The following is an 18,791-nucleotide window of genomic DNA, read 5'->3' on the forward strand; positions in this document are numbered from 1 at the left end:
GAGGAGCTGCAGCTTATATTGGCTTCCAAAAGGGGGCAATGAAGAATATATTATTACTTTATCTCCGGCAGCATCGATAGAGGAGCTCGGCTCCGGTTGTTGGTTTATTTGTTCTCAATTTGGTGATTTCAAAAATAATTATAATTCAAACTACAAGCTGCTTTACATGAGTAAATTAAGGTTTAAACATGTCAGTGCTGCAAACTATACCAATGAGACAGGTACAATCAGGCAAATAGAGGTACAAAAATGAAATAAAACAAGAAGAAACAGAATTAAATCCACAAAAACAGACATATTGGAGACGTAAAAATAAAATTGGAGACAATATTAATAAAAGGCTTTTTTTTTTCTTTAACATATTTTTTTTCTGAAGATGTTACTGAAGCTCCAAACGTGAGGAAGCTTCAGAGGAACCCTGGCTGAGCATCTGAGGTGCCTATTTACACATCCAGCAACATTATCATTAACTTGGAGTTGTGCTGTTGGGAACTTGACATATGTCACTTTTTTTTAGTACAGTTTTGGACAACTTTTTAGAGAACTGTCTGGCTCTTCTGCTGCTTAATATTCCACGACGTTCACCAGCTGCTAGCTGCTAACTGTCCGCTATAGGCAGAGAGTGTATCGTGTGTTTAGCAGAGATTTTTCACTGACAACAGCTTCCTGCTATTGGTGGAAATGAGGTTGATGAGAGTTGCGGCTGAGGACCGGAAAGCCAAAGAAAGAAAGAAAAAGACCAGTGACCCCTTTCACAATAATAATGTGATTCATTGTTAATAAGATAAATATAATGTAAATAAGAAAAACGTTTTCACAACCATATACGGAGCACTTTCCCAAATGTAAATAAAACATATTTCTTAGTGCAGCTTTAAAATCAACTCTAAAAGGAGAAAACAGGACTGATATGATCTACCCTTTTCAAAATTGTCAAAAGCTGCATACCAGCTGAAAGTGTACAATAAGGCTGTTTTGGCTTATCCCTTAGTACAGACTCCGTATGTGATGATATGAACATATGTATGACTTTGTTATGGTCAACTTACATTAAAACAGGACAGACTTGATTTTTGAGATGCAGTCTTGAGAAGACTGAGTAGACTTGAGATAGAGTTTGGATGACAAAACAGGACCAAATAAAATGCCGTATAGAGAAAAGCAGGGAGGCAATTGTTTAGAAATTTATGGTAGAACCGTATATGATAAAGTGGATAGTAAAAAACAGCTAGTGTGAGTATGAGTACTGATATTTGGGGCTTGAGGGTATCACTAGCAATCCAGTGTCGCACTGCAATTTTTGTGTCACAATTCAATGTTTTGCATTGTCTGCTGCCCTCAGATCAGGTCAGAATCACTATGCTTTACCCAACCCTGTTGTGGTATATGGTGCATATTCCACTCTTTCTGCCCATGCACTTTGATTAATGAAAATCACTTCATGGAGCACCACAGTTTTGTTCACTGCAACCATACATCCCCCACCACCATATCTCAATCTTGAGCACCCAAAAGTAGGTACATTTATGTAAAAAGTTGCTGTGCTTCAACTTAAACTAAAGCTTTCAGCCAGTGAGCCACGTCTGCAAACCTACTACACTCTACAATTATGTCTTTGACTCACTGATAAGGAACATGAGCGCAAATTAAAGGAACAGCATTTAGGAGGATATTTTGGCAGAAATGGAATACAATATTACTTAGTAATGTTTTCTTGAGTATATAATCACCTGAAAATAAGAATTCTTGTGTTTTCGTTACCTTAGAACGAGCCGTTTATATCTACATATGGAACGGTTTCTACAGTAGCCCAGAACGGACAAATCACTGTGTTCACTTTTCCTGCTTGAGCCGGAGTCGATAAAGTCACTCGCTCCAGAGTTAACCACCGTCAATCCACTCAGCCGCCGGGAAACAAGACGTGGGAAACTTCACCACTAGATGTTGCCAGATGTTACACACTGTACCTTTAAAAAAAATGACTCCCTTTATCTCACTCATGTCACATGATCAGTGTGCATGATCAGTATAAATAAAACAGGCAACGCTATATTTGAATGTGATTAATGTGGGGATAGAACTAAAATGGAACATGAACTATACAATAAAATGCACACTATATAATCCGGTATCTTTCTTCAGATGAAAACAATTTCTCAATCAGACTTTCAGTGGTAAGGTCACACATTTTGTTATTCTTGTTTCTGCTATCGAATTTCTTCTCTTTCCCACCCAACCAGTTGGTGAATAACATGGCAGTTAGACTTTTGAAAGGACGTGCCAAAAAAGGGATTACACAACACCTATCTTGGCAGTATTTCACTCTCATAACTATTCTAATCACTTTTTGAAAATGTAGTTATTACTTTACAGCAGGACTTGCACTGGGCTCAGAATATATAATAGATTTTCTACAACCTTATGAGCTTAGTAATGTGACAGCAATTTGTCTCTAAATTTCTAACCAGAGGTGATGTTACGGTCATACATCTGGAGTAGAGGGGAGTTTTTTTTAAGAGGATATGGTTTTGTTGAGTACCTTCTTTTTCTTTGTCTTCCTATATCTTTCAAAAAATATCCAGCCATTTATAACACTTAATGTTCATGGTGTAAGATCAAAATTGGCATGCAAAACTGCTACAGTGCCTTTGCTGCACTCCGCAAGAACAACATCTATCAAAGACTTTCTGTCTTTCCTTCACCCATTTACTGAAGTTGAACAGCAGCTTAGTTTAGTCCCATGAGGAGAGTCCCGTCCACTTTGGTCTGTTCACAGGCCCTGGCTAGCTCACAGGGCATCCTCCATAGAAACATGACACTTAACCAAGTCCCGACTGTCCTGGGAACAGAGATGTAACCCTGAGCGAAGTACCTGGATAATGATGGGAAACTGCTACCATGAGAAGTCCATAGTTAGCGCTGGAGAGGCGGAGGGGCAAAATACTTAACATACAAAATGTTTAGGTTTCAGTCCAGTTTCCCAGTTAGGCTAATGGGCCCTCTGTGCTTTTGTTCTCAGTGTGAGAATAACCCTTTGAACTGAAACATTTTGGCACCAAGGATCTGCACACAGCTCCGTTGTTAATATTCTAGTCCGACATAAAAATGTGGGACTGCTAAGATGATGTCCTGAAACATTTACATTTAAAAGTCTGGACTATATTTATATTATAGATATTTTTCTATATTTTTCCATGCCCTACTGAAGATATAAGTCTTTGAAAATTGGTCGCAAATGTTCAAGGCAAAGTTGGGCACTGTAATTTTTAGGAATAAATAGTGCATTTATCGGGAACTATTTTCAGCTGCGGATTGATACACAAAAAAAATAAAAATAGAATATCACGATATTATGTTTTGTGAGACTATCAATTCTAAAAAATACTGTATTTATTTTTAGTTAATAGTTAACATGCAACAATTAACTCTATTTGCCCTCTCAAAGTAGTGCTATGATTTTGGATTTTTACTTACAGTATCACAATATATCGCAACATATTGAATTGTAACCCCTGTATCGTGATACGTATTGTATCGCCAGATTCTTGCCAACACACAGCCCTATTCTTTAATGTGTTTACGGCCCTCCCCTGTGATATTATCCCTACCCCCATTTTCTACCATTCGTATTCCAGCCCCTTCAGCCCTCTAATACATACAGTATGAACCTAAACACAGCATGGTATTATGCAGTCATTACCTGCCAGATATGGCTATATAAAATGGAAGATAGCCATTCATACACTTCACAGCCCGGAATAAATATAGAACACACTCGTGTTTCAACACACAAAGCAATTTTGCTTTATTGATGTGTTTTCATCCATATGCAGGCCTGTGACTGGATTGCACAGCAAGAAGAAGTCGCATTATGATTTATTACAGCTGTGATTGTTTGACTCCTACAGCAGCTGCAGAAAGCCTGCGTGAACTCAGGCTGCTGCTACTGAACTGAGAGAAACATAGCGAACCGGAAAAAGTGAATACAGAGATAGCTAGATAGAGAGGGAAGGAGTGAAAAAGACAGCAGGGAATATGCATTATTTGTATGTGCGGGCAGGTGTGTTTCCTTTATTTTGGGGGAACGAATAGCATTTTCTTGGTTTGGCTGTTCTTGTATTTGTACCATTCACCAGCACCAAAGCCAATCTTTCAAATATACAAGGCTTAGCACACAGTTCAATATTTGCATTAACCTCCCCCCCAAGGAAACCTCCCCACCTCCCTGGGGTAATGCTGAATACTTGCCAGCTTTATTACCCTCCAACATCCTCGTAACACTTGGAGGTTTTCTGATTGCTCCTGAGAGGCCATCAACACTGGCCTAAGCCCTTTAGGGTTAAAGTACCCTCTGCAGGGGCAGGTGCAGCTGTATTTCATGGTTTCTTCCCTAAACAGCTTCTTAAAATGCATAACATTAAAAACGTTCAATTTTAAAACATGAATCCAGTTTAAAAAGGTGAAATACATAGGATTGTTGGATAAGATGAAACCTTCAAATGTCCACTGTGACGTCTTTAGAATGTCATCTTAGCTACAGTATGTGATGCTACTTATCGCTTTGTGCTTGTGATAACAGTTTCCAAATTACCCATACCGTACAGAGAGGACAGACTGGAGTGCACATGGGCCTGAATTGTTACAATTCTTAAATCCCAATGCCACTCAACACATTGGAGACCAACTGATTTGGGCTAATGATTTTGTCGTCCTGTTTATACATAGCTTCTGGTGTTCATTCAGTGAAAGGCTGAGATTAAACATCAGTAAACCTAAGAAGAAGAAGTTAACCGACCAACGTGCCATGGTAAAGGTGAAGTAAATTGCTACTCCCTGTAAGTTGGACAAAGACTTGTCAAGGGAAGCTCGCCGACTGGAGTCACAGAGTTCAGCTTTTTACAGTCAAAACAAAATGCATAATATCTTGGGTGGGGAGGGTAAAGATTAATTATCCATCTGGGTTCTGCTGCTGCTTTGCATACAGAAGAGGACCCTGCATGGCATTCCCATACTGACTATCCTTCACATTGCAGTCTGGTACATCCAAATGTCTCATGAGCAAGTCAAACCCAGGGGAAGGTTGGACTATTCCTTGGAGGGTTTAATTGCTGCAGAAATGAGCCAATGACCTGAGACAACAGTCAGTTTTATTATCCTACCAAACAAACTGTAGAAATTTGCTAACTAATAACAAAGCGTCTTTAAAATGAAAAATTCAGCACTTCTGCAAATCTGACAGCTATTTCAAAATGGTCCTGGCTCACATTAAGGTCCTCACATTTGGTAATAGACCCGCCTGACTACCAGAGGACAGTGTGTCAGTGTCACTTTTTGCCTCTCAGAGACGTGAATATTACACGCCTGTATTAACGTGCAGGACCAGCAGAGGGCAACAAAGTTACTCACTTAGGATTAGGCAACAAAACCACTTAGTTAGGTTTAGGGAAAACGTCATGGTTGGGCTTTAAATAAGTATGTAAACTAAAAAAACATGTACAGAAACAACGTAACCTCAGTGCGGAAAACACGTGACAACTGTCACGACACCACACTGCACCTTCATGCAGGCGTGTAATATTCACATCTCGTCGACACAAAACGGGACACTGACGCACTTGGACATGCGGGTCTATTACATGCTTTGCTATGAGACATGGGCTGGATTATCAGCTGCAATCTGAAGGTTACTGAAATGGGTTGATAGTGTACAGAACAAACAAACCCCGTTGTTCTGAATTTAGTTGAAGATAACGCACATTTGTGTGCACTGAAGCATGCTCACCATCGCCTATCTACAGTAGATTAATGATAAGATTATTGCATTTTTTTTTCAACTCAGATGTATTTCTGATATCATTTCTGATTATGCATTCAAAAACCTCTCCAATGTCAACATTGTGACTATTTGGCATATGTTACAGTTAGTAATGACATGTTAAAACAATGTACACAATTTGAGTTGCAATGGCAGAGTGACACTTGCTCGTAAACGACATGCTCGATTCAGTTTGCAGAGCCCCGAAGCCCCGCCCTCCGCTGCTGCACAGAGCACTGGTCACCTGTTTATTCAAAGTTTATTAATATTGTACCAAATTGTACCAAATTTGACAAAGCACTCCATGGGGTTCCCAACAACACATCCGCCACGTGTGCAGTGGATTGGATGAGCGGTTCTTGAGTTATGTGAAGGACATACCCACATACCCATATACCCACACACCCACAGACAGAGATTCTTTGCTTTTTAGTTAGATATCTGTACATAACACCAACAGCATGTTAATGAGGAGGAGGAGGAAAAGGATACAGTCAAGGACGTGCAGAAGGTCCATGGGGCACTCTGGGTCAACAGGTACAAGTAGTGGATGATGAGAACTACACTTTCCTAGTACTGTCCTTTCTTATAGATACGGACATATAGTTCTATTCAGTAGCAAAAGTGTAGGTAGTATGTTGTATATGGTGCCGCAAAAAGTATGAGGAGGTCGTGATGGATGGTGGGGCACATGTCTCACTTTGATACTGGAGACTAGTGTTTGCATCCTGTCTCCTACCAACAGTCAATGTTTATTTCTTTTGAGGACATCAACTAGGACCCTAGAAGGAAAAGGATCTTCACTTATCCTCCCCTTTCTTCGGAAAGTTGATGACTTTGTTACACAGAAGTTATAACCACAGAGCTTAAAAAGATGACGCCTTTATGACCACGTATTTTAACATAATGAGTTGTTACTTTTGTGCTGCTGACATGCTGCTCTCAGGGTACAGCCAGTGTAGACAAGGTGCAAAACAACTAATTCAGTTATCTTTGACCCCATCCTTCCAGATATCCTATCAATATGATGACAGAGAACCCTCACACTGTAGACAAGGGAGGTGAAGGTGACAACAAAATGAACTACATAACCCCAGCAAGCAGATTATTGATGTAATGCCTGGGTATGGATGATCAATAACCCTGGTGCTTTGCCGTAAATTATAAGACTTTTAGAAATGACTTGGTGTTAATAATGTAATTAGGCACAATTAGCTCATGAGAAGGATTCATTAAAACATGTTCAAGGGAATTGAATTGAATTTAATGTAACAAGTTGGGAGGGTCTAGAAATAGCTGAATATTTTGCATATAAATAAAATTAAAAATATACAATTTGAAGGTCCTAATAAAATCATATCCCTTAATGTCCTCACAAAGAGTAAAGCAATGAAGTTTATTTTAATATAGGCCTCTACCAAATAAGAAAGAAAATATAAATCATGTACAGTTATTATGCTAGTAATAGGTTAGTTTACCAACATATGTCAATTTGTTACCATGGAAGTAGTAGTATTACCAGTACTAGTATTATTTCCATGTATTTATTCTAGATATTTACCATATTTACAGTAGGCTACTATGAAAACATCTCAGAAATGGTGAAAAATAATACTGATATCTTTTTTCATCAAATATATAACATTACGTATATGATATGATATAATGACAATTAACAACAGTGAATGTTCCTACGTTTTTTTTATTTCATAAAAATTGTAAATGTATTATCTTAGCACCACATTTATTATGCATATATTTATTATGTATTTATATATGCATGTATAGATAGATAGATAGATAGATAGATAGATAAATAGATAGATAGATAGATAGATAGATAGATAGATAGATAGATAGATAGATAGATAGATAGATAGATAAATCGATAGATAGATTGATTGATTGATTTATTGATAAAATGGAGTAACAATAAATGTATCACATTAACAACAATGAATGATCTTTTTTTTGTTATTATTTAGTTTTACTATCTTTACCATAACAAGGACAATGAAACCATTTGCTGGTTTTTGTTTGTAGAAAATTATTTGTCCTTTATTAGTCTCTTTTTTCTATCAAGTTACATAATTCTGGTAAAAAAAAAGGCCTCAAAAAAGTATTTTATGTCGAAAAAATATGTTTACCTTTGAAAATTAGCCCAAACTGAGTTCTCATATTTGGGGAGATTTTTCTTTTTGCTAACTTCCTGTAAGGAGGCGGACTGAAAAGGCATGCTATTTAAAGACGTAGCGATATCTAGTGGATTTATTTTAGCATAACTAAACTGAGTGGAAGAGATGGCTCAATCAGGTTGAAATCAATTCAACACAGTTTTCAAAAGATACAGTGACTCAAAATGTGCTCTACCAAACAGTCAAGCACAACATTAAAGGGATATAGTGATAGTAAAAAAAATAATGAAATGACACCTGCAAGACATTTGAGGCAGACAACGTAAGAAGAACTATAACTTTCCCTGGTGACATCTTTCCTCTCAGGGGAGTTACTCCATAATAGGTCAGCTTCTTTATCACCCTGTCCATACCTATTCATTATACCAACACTCCTGCTCAGTCACTGACTCCTGCCAGCATTTTCCTTTGGCAGTGTGCTCACCTCTTGACAATTTAATGTCTCGCAACATCTCTGTGTCAGACAGAGATGTGGTAACTCGGAGGATCTGATTCATCTAATGGCGATACAAGATCATCTGTTTTTCACCACATTTGAAGCACTCAAAATTGATAAATCAAACAAATGCATTCGTTACTAAGAATAACACTGTATGCTGCCATGTCCCTTCCATACCTGCAATTAAAACTGTTGCTTTTGCTCGCTGATGGTGGCAAGGCTGCAACTAGAAAGTACTAAAGACTCTAATCGGTGCTGCCCACGCAAATGTTGCCACACAGCAGCCAGCGCAGCTACACACAGAAAGGTTCACTCAAATGTTAAAAAACAGGTGGGTCTGATCCCAAAATGCAAACTTTGCACTAAATGACTGTACAGAAGTGGAAAGTTGAAAACATGCTCCACCACTCACATGGCTTAGTCAGCGTCTGGCTCTATTTCTTGGAGCAGTTTGCTCTTATCACTCCACATGCTCTCATTTGCTGCCTGATAAGCTTTAAAAAGGCATACAGAGCACTGACCAAAATATAATTGCAATAACAATTCAGTTTTACCTACTCTCATGAGTGGTCTGAGGAGCAATACAAGGATGAACTCGAGTGCTGCTACATCACCATCTGGGGAAGTGTTCCCCCTCTCAATAGAGCTCTTTCCTAACAGATTATAGGCAGTTTATAGATTTTGGCAGGTTGAATGACAACAGCAGTGTCCCATGTCAAAGTCACATGCTCTGATGACCAATCCATCCACCCTAAACTCCCCACGTTGAGATTTCGTGGCTCTATAACAACATTATACTACAGGCGGTTTGTATGAAGCGTCGTCCAGCCATTTCTGAAGTCAAAAAAGTTTGTAGCTGTTCAAACGTTGTCACCTCTTCACACATGGCCTACGGGAAATGGGTGTGTTTCTCACGGTGCAGTGAATACGTGAACAGAGAATGAATGCAAATGAAAGTCGAGGAAACGGTGGGATAACTGCAATATTTCACTGAAATGTAACCTACAGGTGAAACTAATCAAGGAGGCCGGAAACACACAAGGGCAGAAACTGGATGTATAAAGAGAACTGGATACAGCGTTGTAGGTGAGCTCCCGTTCATTCCTATGAGAGTTGCTCAGTAGTGCATGAAGCCAAAATTACTCGAGTGTCGAGTGATAAAGTACCCGGATCTTCCGGCAATCTTGTGCAGTCATTGGGCCCATAGAGCAGGCGCAGTAGGGATTCCTTTAACTCCGCCTCCTAGCTCACAGTCCAGCCTCAGTCTGGGTCTCATTCATATGAACGCAGGAAGGAAAATAACTCCATATTCAGTTATTAGTGCATTTCACAACTTTTAGGACCGAATGATTTAAATAAGGGCTATTCAAGTGTTCATATTGGGAAGTTGATTTACCGAACAAAAAAAACTATCCGCTGAGTTACAGATGTCTCTTTTCCAATGTAAGTCTATGCGGAAAAGTCTTTTTGGGTCCAATGGCATCATGTGACAGACACGGAAGTAGTTATTCCAGTTTGGCAACTACAAAAACTTTCTTCAGGGCTTTTAGAAGCTCATTGACAATCCGACAAGCACTTTAGATAAAGCATGCTGACCCCTAAAAGACCACCATTAGAGTGCCTTATCAGGTAAACATCGGACATTTTAAGCATTAAAACGGTCAATGCCTTTGTTTTTCTTGTGAGGACAAGGTCCATTGTCGCTTTGCAAGGGAGAAATATCAGCCTCGACCTATAGTCTCGTATAGCCAGACCTTTCTACAGCGCTGTGTCAGTGCTAAAGAAAGGTCTGGATCAACACATTATCATTCTGCTATAGAGAGAAAAAATGCTCTGGCTTGTTTGAATTTCTTTAAACCAATCAGTCGTCTTGGGTGCCCAGGATGCAACGACGGTGCCCTTGCAATATAGATAGCGCAGATAGCGGAAGAGGAGGAGAATGCTGTGTGAAATACGTGGCCAATGGCAGGCTTATACCCACAGTCCTGGCAATATCAAAATATTGCCCTGCAAAATGACCTGCCAGCCCTCCTACTTTTCCTCTTTCCTTCTTTTCTCCTCTTTGAAAAAGCATATCCATTTGAATAGTTATGTACAGTGTTTCAGTGTGTAACATTAGCATCTCTGAACTTTGAACTCTGTTGCTTTAAAAAAAAAAAAAAGGTCTCTCACCACCTCATAAACATAAATGTTAAAAATGTTAACCGGCCACTATCTTGCTCATCAATGAATCATTTCAAATGGTTTTCCAAGCTAAAATATATATTTTTTCCCCCCAAACTTCTGACATTTTGTCGACAAAATTATTAATTGTGAAATTAATCAGCATTAATCAAAGCTACATTGACAATAATTGTCAAACACACCAATCCACTAGACGTGAATCACAGACGAATTGCAGTAATGTCGTAGTGCAGTAAAGTTCCCCCCTTTTTATTCCCTTGATTGTTTCTTGTTGTGCTCTTCTTTGTGCTCAGCCTCACCCTTGACTCCATGCATGCCACAGACGACATATGTCTGCCACATGTTGTCACTCTGAGTCATTTGTGAGTCAAAAAGAGTGATATGAAGTCAGTGTACCGACCTGACATGAGTCAACAGTGTTCCCAAGCCCAACTCTCCTCCGTGGGTTTGACTCACATTGATCTTAGCATCTCTTCCCAGCTCTCCAAAAACACAAAAATCTGAATTTTCACCTCAAATGTAAAATGTGTCCTTCTCTATGGCTGTGAAACCTGGAAAACCACAAACACGATCACCAACAAACTGTAAGTGTTCATTAAGAACTGCCTCCGATACATACTGAGGATATGGTGGCCCAGAAAAATTACAAATACAGACCTGTGGAAACAGACAAACCAGGAGCGAATCAACAAAGAAATCAAAGGGAGAAAGTGGAGATGAATCGGGCATACACTCAGAAAACAAGAAACAAACATAGCAAGACAAGCTCTGGACTACAACCCACAAGGAAAGAGGAAGCCAAGGAGACCAAAAACCAACTGGAGACGGTCCACGCTTGACGAGCAAAACAAGATCGGGACCTCCTGGCAAGAAGCAAAGACCACTGCACAGAAGAGAGTGAGGTGGAGATCCATGGTGGACGCCCTATGCTCCCAAGGGGGCCAAGAGGACTAAGAAGAAGAAGAAGATCTCAGCATGTGCTTTTTTTCAGGGATCCACAAAGGCTAAAATGACATGCATTCATTCTCAAAGAAACTTGTACTTCAGTTTAAGATGATTTCCTGTTGAAATTCAATAAAAGTTACACCTGAGGTACTACTACTTGTGATGGAATTCTGATACACAAGTTAACTTATAGGAAGGAAGAGGCCCCGGAGCTGATGATGTCTTACATAGAAGGTTTATTGAAGCTTGATCAAGGAGCAATTGTCAGGTATCCACCATTGAGGTGCTCTCTGCGTGAAGGCCTCACAACTCTGTCCTTCCTCCGTGGTGCTCAGTGTTTTACCCTTATCATGTTATGACTTACTCCGTTCCTCTGGCATCTCTGACCCTGGTTGCCACAGCGACTGGCTCTATGGTCCCCACTACAGACACAGCTGTACAGATAACAGCGGCTCCCCTAGACAGGACTCCAACCCAAGAATGTCAACAGAGGGACACTCTGACAAACACTCTGACCTTTCGACCAAGAAGAGAGGAATTATTATATTTGTGAGAAATTTATATCCTGAGCATGAGCAAAGTGTCTCTGCTGGGCTTTGCTACTACAGATTCACTATATAGCCTAATGGAGATATATGACTTTGTAAACTTGCCTGATCTGAGGAAAAAATTTATATAGCACATTTCATACACAAAGGCAATTCAAAGTACTTTACATACAGTATATAAAAGCAAGATAAAAGAGCACAAAGTGCATAAGATAAAAACGAATAAAAGAATATAAAAGTATAAGTTAAAAAAAAAAAATGTACTGTCAAAAGACAGTAAAGTGCAGCATTTGATCAATTAAGAACAGTTTTTGATCTTGAGTCTAAATTTGAAAGTGGCCACTGTTGGTTGGTGCATCTTCCTGCATCTTCCTCTGTGGTTAGCTTCTTCTTGGCTGTAAATCTCTCAATCTCAAATGAACTTTTGTCAGTGTTTGGGAAACCAGTGTGTGTGAGTGTGTGAGAGAGAGTGGCTGATCGAGAGAGAGAAAGAAAGGGAGAGATATAGGCTACATCATCAACCAACCGGAGTTGGCATTCCCATGCTGAAGAGACAAAGAGGGGGGAAACGGGAGGAGGAGGGTGGGGGGTGAGTAAAGCTTCCGAAGAGTGAGGTGAGGCAGAGCTCATTCAGTGGGATCGTTGAGCTGCGGAGCTCCTCGGATTTAACGAACAGAGAAGCCTCTCCGTGTGTTCTGAGACGCGCTCCTTGTCCTGGACTGTCTGTGCGCTCTTCTGCGGCTCGCTGTGGCTCACCACCTCTGAAGAAGCGGATACCAGGAGACCCTGCGAGGGGACCAGACCAAAAACTTTTTTCATCGTGCTTTTCAACAAAGGTGAGATGCTGTTCTGTTTTTTTATTTTTTTATTTTTTTTTATTTTTTTTTTATTTCAGCGTGCAAAAAAATCAATAAATACGCGCGATGATGGAGATGTTTGGTGATGGGAAGACGCTTCTCTTGTATCTTATCTTTTGCTGTTTATCATCACAAGTCATAATTGAAATAATTGCTTTAATTGATAAATGATTGCATGCTTGTATAGGGTAAACCATTTAATAATATAGGCTGCAAGGAAACACACAAATTAGCAGATCTCCCTTCATTTAACCATTATTTTTATTTATTTTTATTTAACCTTTATTTAACCAGGAGTTAAAAAAAACTCACTGAGATTAAAAATCTCTTTTCCAAGAGTGTCCTGGCCAAGATAGGCAGCACCACAGTTACACAGGTTGCAGACATAAAACAAACACAACAATTGAAAACGAAGACAAAGAGCAAATTACAGAATCATAAGGTATCAAAAAAACATTCATCAACATTCAAAACATCTATAGCCAGATGTGCCTGTTTACAAATCTTTTAGAAGCACTTTAAAGACGTTCAGTGAGACCGGCTCTCCATTGACTTTTTGCTCTTTTGCGCAATATTTCTATTCCACAGATGCTCATATAGATGAAACCTTTCACCTGCAGTGAAAAGGTCCCGGAGCGCAGTGAGCGCATCTTGCTGCACATTATCTTCACATTGAATATAAAAGAGCTGCACATCTTTCTCTCCAGCCTCAGAGCGTGCATGCGTTAAATAAAAGTGGAATTGATTTGCTGTTAGATGCATGATCTAAGTTAACCTTTATTCCCTGCAGCTACATCACAGAGAACAGTCACAACGTTTGACAGCAGCCTTAGGGCAGCACTTTGGTGTCACTGCTGTAGATATAATATCTTCTTTTCTTATATCTCATTTGTTGTTTTGTGTTTTAACTTGTGACCAAAGCAGCCTTTTTCTTGATTTAAACCAAAGGGCTCCTGCCAAACGTATTCTTGCTGCAAAAAGAAAAGGGAAGTTGCTTTGATACTGAATTATCCTGTTGGTTAACTTTAACTGTAATCTCAAAGCATTCATTGTGTAGAAACACTTAAGGCGTATACTAATATTCTAATGAGGCTGCCCTGTGACATTCCTTGGCAACTTAGATGAGAGCAATCTTATGGTTTGGCAGCAGGTTTATAGACTATGTTAAACAACTCTACTGCTGTGCTTTTATCGTGATTTCATGATATATTTGTCAGAAATTTATATCCTGAGCATGCACAAAGTGTCTCTGCTGTAAAAGCATACATTTGTTTCAAGGCTTTGCTCCTACAGATTCACTATATAGCCTAATGGAGATATATGACTTTGTAAACTTGCCTGATCTGAGGAAGAAAAAAAATGTTATAGGTCATATAAGAGAAGAGAAAGAGGATATTGCATATATATTTTATTTGCACAATGGAGTAGCTAGTCCACGGCATTCCCTGTGTCCACTACCTCTTTTTTTCCCTTCATCTTTTCATGATGAGAGCATCAGGGAGTTTATTTTACAGACCGAGGAAACGTTCCTGGAAGGAACAACGGAATGCTCATTACCTTACTATCGCCACCCACCTCTCGAGCCAATCATTGCAGCCCTTTCCCTCTTTCATATTAAAACTCACACACACACACACACACACACACACACACACACACACACACACACACACACACACACACACACACACACACACATACAGACACACTGTTTCCCAATAGCACCATCAATGTCACCATGGAAACCAAGTCTCCTGGCACCCTCAGTTGATCGCCTTCAGCATTACTCTTAGCTTTCCACTTAAAAAGGTGTTTGTTTGTGGATTTATGATTCTGTCAACTCATGCTTGATGCAACCTGCATGGAGAGGAGGTGGTGACTCTCTGACTACAGATGATTATATTTTTAATGGGCAAGTTATCTTCCACTGGTGCGTCCTGGTGAGAGGACCTGGCTGCAACATGTGCATTGTGCGGCAGGGCCGGGATCTGAAGAGGACTTTTTCTTGGCCTTCAGTGTAATTGCCGGGAGAATCCGTAAAGGAAAGTGTCCAAGCAGCTAATGCGTTTTGTCCTTTTCCCAGAGGCTGCTCTCTAAACTACTGTACTGTGGCATTCGCTGCCTTACATGAATGAGCACAACAGACATTCAAGTCTAGCTCGCACATGCTGAAAGGCAGGATGAGTCATTTAATATGTAAATGCACGTCCTGAATCTGCAGGGGGTGGATTTTCTTATTTTTGTATATGTATATGTGTTTATCATGCGAGAGGGTTACATGCAGCCATAACAACCATTTCATACAGATTATGCACATATTTAGCATTTGTTTACAGAGAAGGACATCATTAGTGTAAGGGAATTTATGCAGAGACTTTTATCTGGGAATGCTCCATTAATCCTTTTTACCTACATGTGCCAGAAAATAATAGAAAACAAATTATTTCCTGGGTGTTTATTATGTCTTGCCGTATGCTGTTCTAGGAAACACAGTCTGTACAGATATTCTTTTTTGTGTTTCATGTAACTATCATCATTTGATTAGACTGCATTAATCAAGATAAATGAAATTGAAATGCCTTTTTCTTCTTCCAAGTCTCTTATTAAGGGAAACACCTCTTTGATATGGCCACTGGTGGACGAAAATCAAATACATATTCATTGTGTGATGTCAATATTTGGCTACATGGAATCATGAAAGTGTCAACCCTTCTGAGCATAAATTAGTCCAAGTAATCACGCACGCATACACGCACAAGAAAACATACAGAGGGACTCCCACGCCTAGACAAAACCCTGCGGCGGCGCTGATCCCCCCACTTGAAGTGAAACGAGTCAAAATCATATTTCTCGGAAACTGTTATGTTGGCCATCTGTGAAGACGTTGTTTTAATTAGGGTAGACATCGCTCGGGGTGTTCGGGGAGGGCAGAGGAGATGTTTGCATGGACGTGTGTTTGTTACTTGTGTTAGCCTAAATATAGGCTGTGTTCTGGTACACATACAGGTAGGGGGAGGGTAGCTGTGTAGATATGTGAAGCCAGGGTTAAATAACATAGAGAGGGAAAGGAACAATAAAAAAAAAATCAATATAACTGACAGCTTCTTGCTTTACTGTGGAAATTAAATTTTATCAATCAATCTCGACAGTCCTATGGATTGATTAAAGTAGTCGTCTGTGCTTGAGAATTAATAAGAGGAGAATCCACTGGATGGATTTGTCCGTAATGCTCATAGATGACTGGGAGTGGTAGACCAGATGGCAAATGAGCCATCACCAGTAAGCATGGAAAAGAAAATTACATTGACACTGCAGAGTAAGCTGAAAGATTAATTGAATCCTATATAGGATGCTCACATGGAGGGGTTAGAATGTGATAATGTGGTCTTTTTTTCAGAATTAGCTGTATTTTTTTTTTTATATAACGCCTAGAAAGCAAGCAGGCAGCAGATAGCGCTGGCCTATTTTTCCTTGCTGCCCTCGTATTTTGTTGCTGCTCCATAATGTGCTTCAGTTCAGTTTTTAGCGCCTGAGAAAGACAATAAAAACCCAAGAATTCAGTGGAAACGCTGCAGTTTCTGCCAGATAAACTGAGATTTTTACACTGCCAGAAGTGTTAGATAGAGTGGGAGAGTGGCTTTAATATGTGGGAGTGACAGAAAGAGAAAAAAGGATGGGGAGGACAGATAGTAAAATATAGAACTCTTTCTTTGGTTGAGAAGAGATAAATGGCCAAAGGATGGAGTGATCAAGGGGGGTAGAAGTTGTTCACCGCGTCCCCCTAGACATTTTTTTTCAGCTCTGCCCATGCATGAAGACGTAAAAAGGGCTACACAAGCAGCCTGAAGAGGCAGCATATGTTACCTGACTGTGGCTGGACACGTCAAACCTCTCGGCAAGGCTGCTGCAGAGAGAGTGAGAGATAAAGAGTGAGAAAGTTAGAGAGTGAGAAAAGGGAGGTGGGGGAACAAGCTGGGAAAAGTGGATGAATGAATGAAAGAAAAAGGAAAAGAAAAGGACAGTACAACAGGAAAAAAAGAGGAAACAGGTGAAATAGACACCATAATTCAGACAGAGATAGATGTGTGTGGCTGTGGGTCTCCATTCATGGAGCTTCTCTGTGGTCTTGCTGGCAGTCTGCGGCATGTAGTGCTTGAGTAATCCTCCTGGGAACACGCCGGAGCTGCCAAAGCACCATCCAGCTCCTCTTTTCACTCTTAACCACCCTCATGCTCGTCTATCTCTGTCTCTCTTTTTTCTCAATACTTCTCTTTTACTTCCCTTAGCTGTTTTCTTTCATTTCAGTCCTTCCTAATTGCCTTAATATCATCCAGTTTTATTTGTCTCCGCACTTGATTTTCCCCCTGTACTCCCTTTGCCCGCTCATTGCTTTTCAGGCCTTGAATCGCCTCCTCATCACTTTACTCCTGATGTGAATCTTCCCAATATGTGGGATTCATGTTCCTTTTTTTAGTCTTGCCCTATAGAATCAGTGTTTTTGGTTCTCAGAGAGCAGAACAGAGCGAGGCCTTTCCCATGGGTTGACCAAACAAAGAGCCCAGCTCCCTTCACTTCTGTATGACTGCACAGGAACAGAAACAGAGGCATTCAGTAACGGGGTCTGCTGCTGGCGGCAAAGCGATAGATCTCCACTGGCCACGGTCGAGGCATTTCTTCAGTTTCGCTATGAGACGGCAGTGATCATTAAACTGCCCTCCAAAACCAAAATGTCCAAAAGTGGAACCACGTGTTGTTTGTCACGAGGCAGATGGAGATTTAGTTGAGTTAAGTTTACTTTATTACCACAACACAACTCAATTCAATTTATTGTCATATAACGTCAAATCATAACAGAAGTTATCTGGAGACACTTTTCTTTTAGAGCAGATCTAGACCGTACACTATAATTTACAGAGACCCAACATGAGATCCCCCATGAGCATGCACTAGAGCAACAAAAACTCCCCTTTACCGGGTAGAAACCTTTTCAGAAGCAGGCTCTGGTTCAAATGTTGCATATTAATAAAACAATCATATAAATAAAACCTTCAAATAGAAATAATAACATTTAAAAGATAACATGAAAAGAAAGTATACCTTAAAGTACCGATGGTTTACAATTCATACAAGCCAAATGACCTATATGTATATTAAAAAACATTAAAGACATTAAATAAGAAAGAAAAAGAGAAAAAAAATGACCCAAATACAAAATATACATAAAGTTTTATATTGTGATTTATCACTTTTGTGTTTTGCAAGCAATCCGATTGCTCTATATTTATTGTGTTATATAAATACCTGATTCTGAAATTAAGTTTAATTATAATTATGTCAAAATACTTTCTAGTGCTGTGTGTAAAAGTGAAGTAAAACATTCAAAAGGCTGTGTAGCCAGTACAAAGTGGGATTTTTTTTGTTTGCTCCCATCTGGTAGACACAGGTCAAAGGTCATGGTCAGAGAAGCCCACACTTGTACTAATGGCCTACTAGGTGCCCAAGTACACATTCCCACCTTAACTAAGATAAGAGGGTTTGGCCGACATCCTGAAACACAGAAATAAGTTCCTCTCACATGTGGACCAACTCGATCGCGTCTTTTTCTACTCCAATTTAAATGATTCAATCTGTTCCTCCTTTCAGAAGGACTCAAACATAATGAATATCACATTAACACATTAACATACTGGGTGGGGGGCCCCAGAGGGGATTGAGTCAGTGTTTACTGGTACAGTGAAGGCCTCATCCCACCCACCCCTTCACCACTGCCACTGTCCTCCTCCTCCTCCTCCTCCTCCTCCTCCCTGA

The 18,791-nt window shown here is 39.8% G+C and overlaps 1 protein-coding gene across 2 annotated transcripts in view; it reads left to right on the forward strand.

Moving 5' to 3' along the window:
* The first annotated feature begins 12,747 nt into the window (after positions 1–12,747).
* Positions 12,748–18,791, forward strand: part of LOC141765939 (excitatory amino acid transporter 2-like) — a 28,635-nt gene continuing 22,591 nt past the window's right edge. The window contains exon 1 of one of the 2 annotated variants that reach the window (XM_074632271.1): positions 12,748–12,962. The gene's annotated coding sequence lies outside the window, so the exon portion shown is untranslated. The remainder of the gene's footprint in view (positions 12,963–18,791) is intronic. The other variant, XM_074632269.1, reaches the window with a different exon arrangement.

Source organism: Sebastes fasciatus, chromosome 4, assembly GCF_043250625.1.
Source record: "Sebastes fasciatus isolate fSebFas1 chromosome 4, fSebFas1.pri, whole genome shotgun sequence".
Classification (NCBI taxonomy): domain Eukaryota; kingdom Metazoa; phylum Chordata; class Actinopteri; order Perciformes; family Sebastidae; genus Sebastes; species Sebastes fasciatus.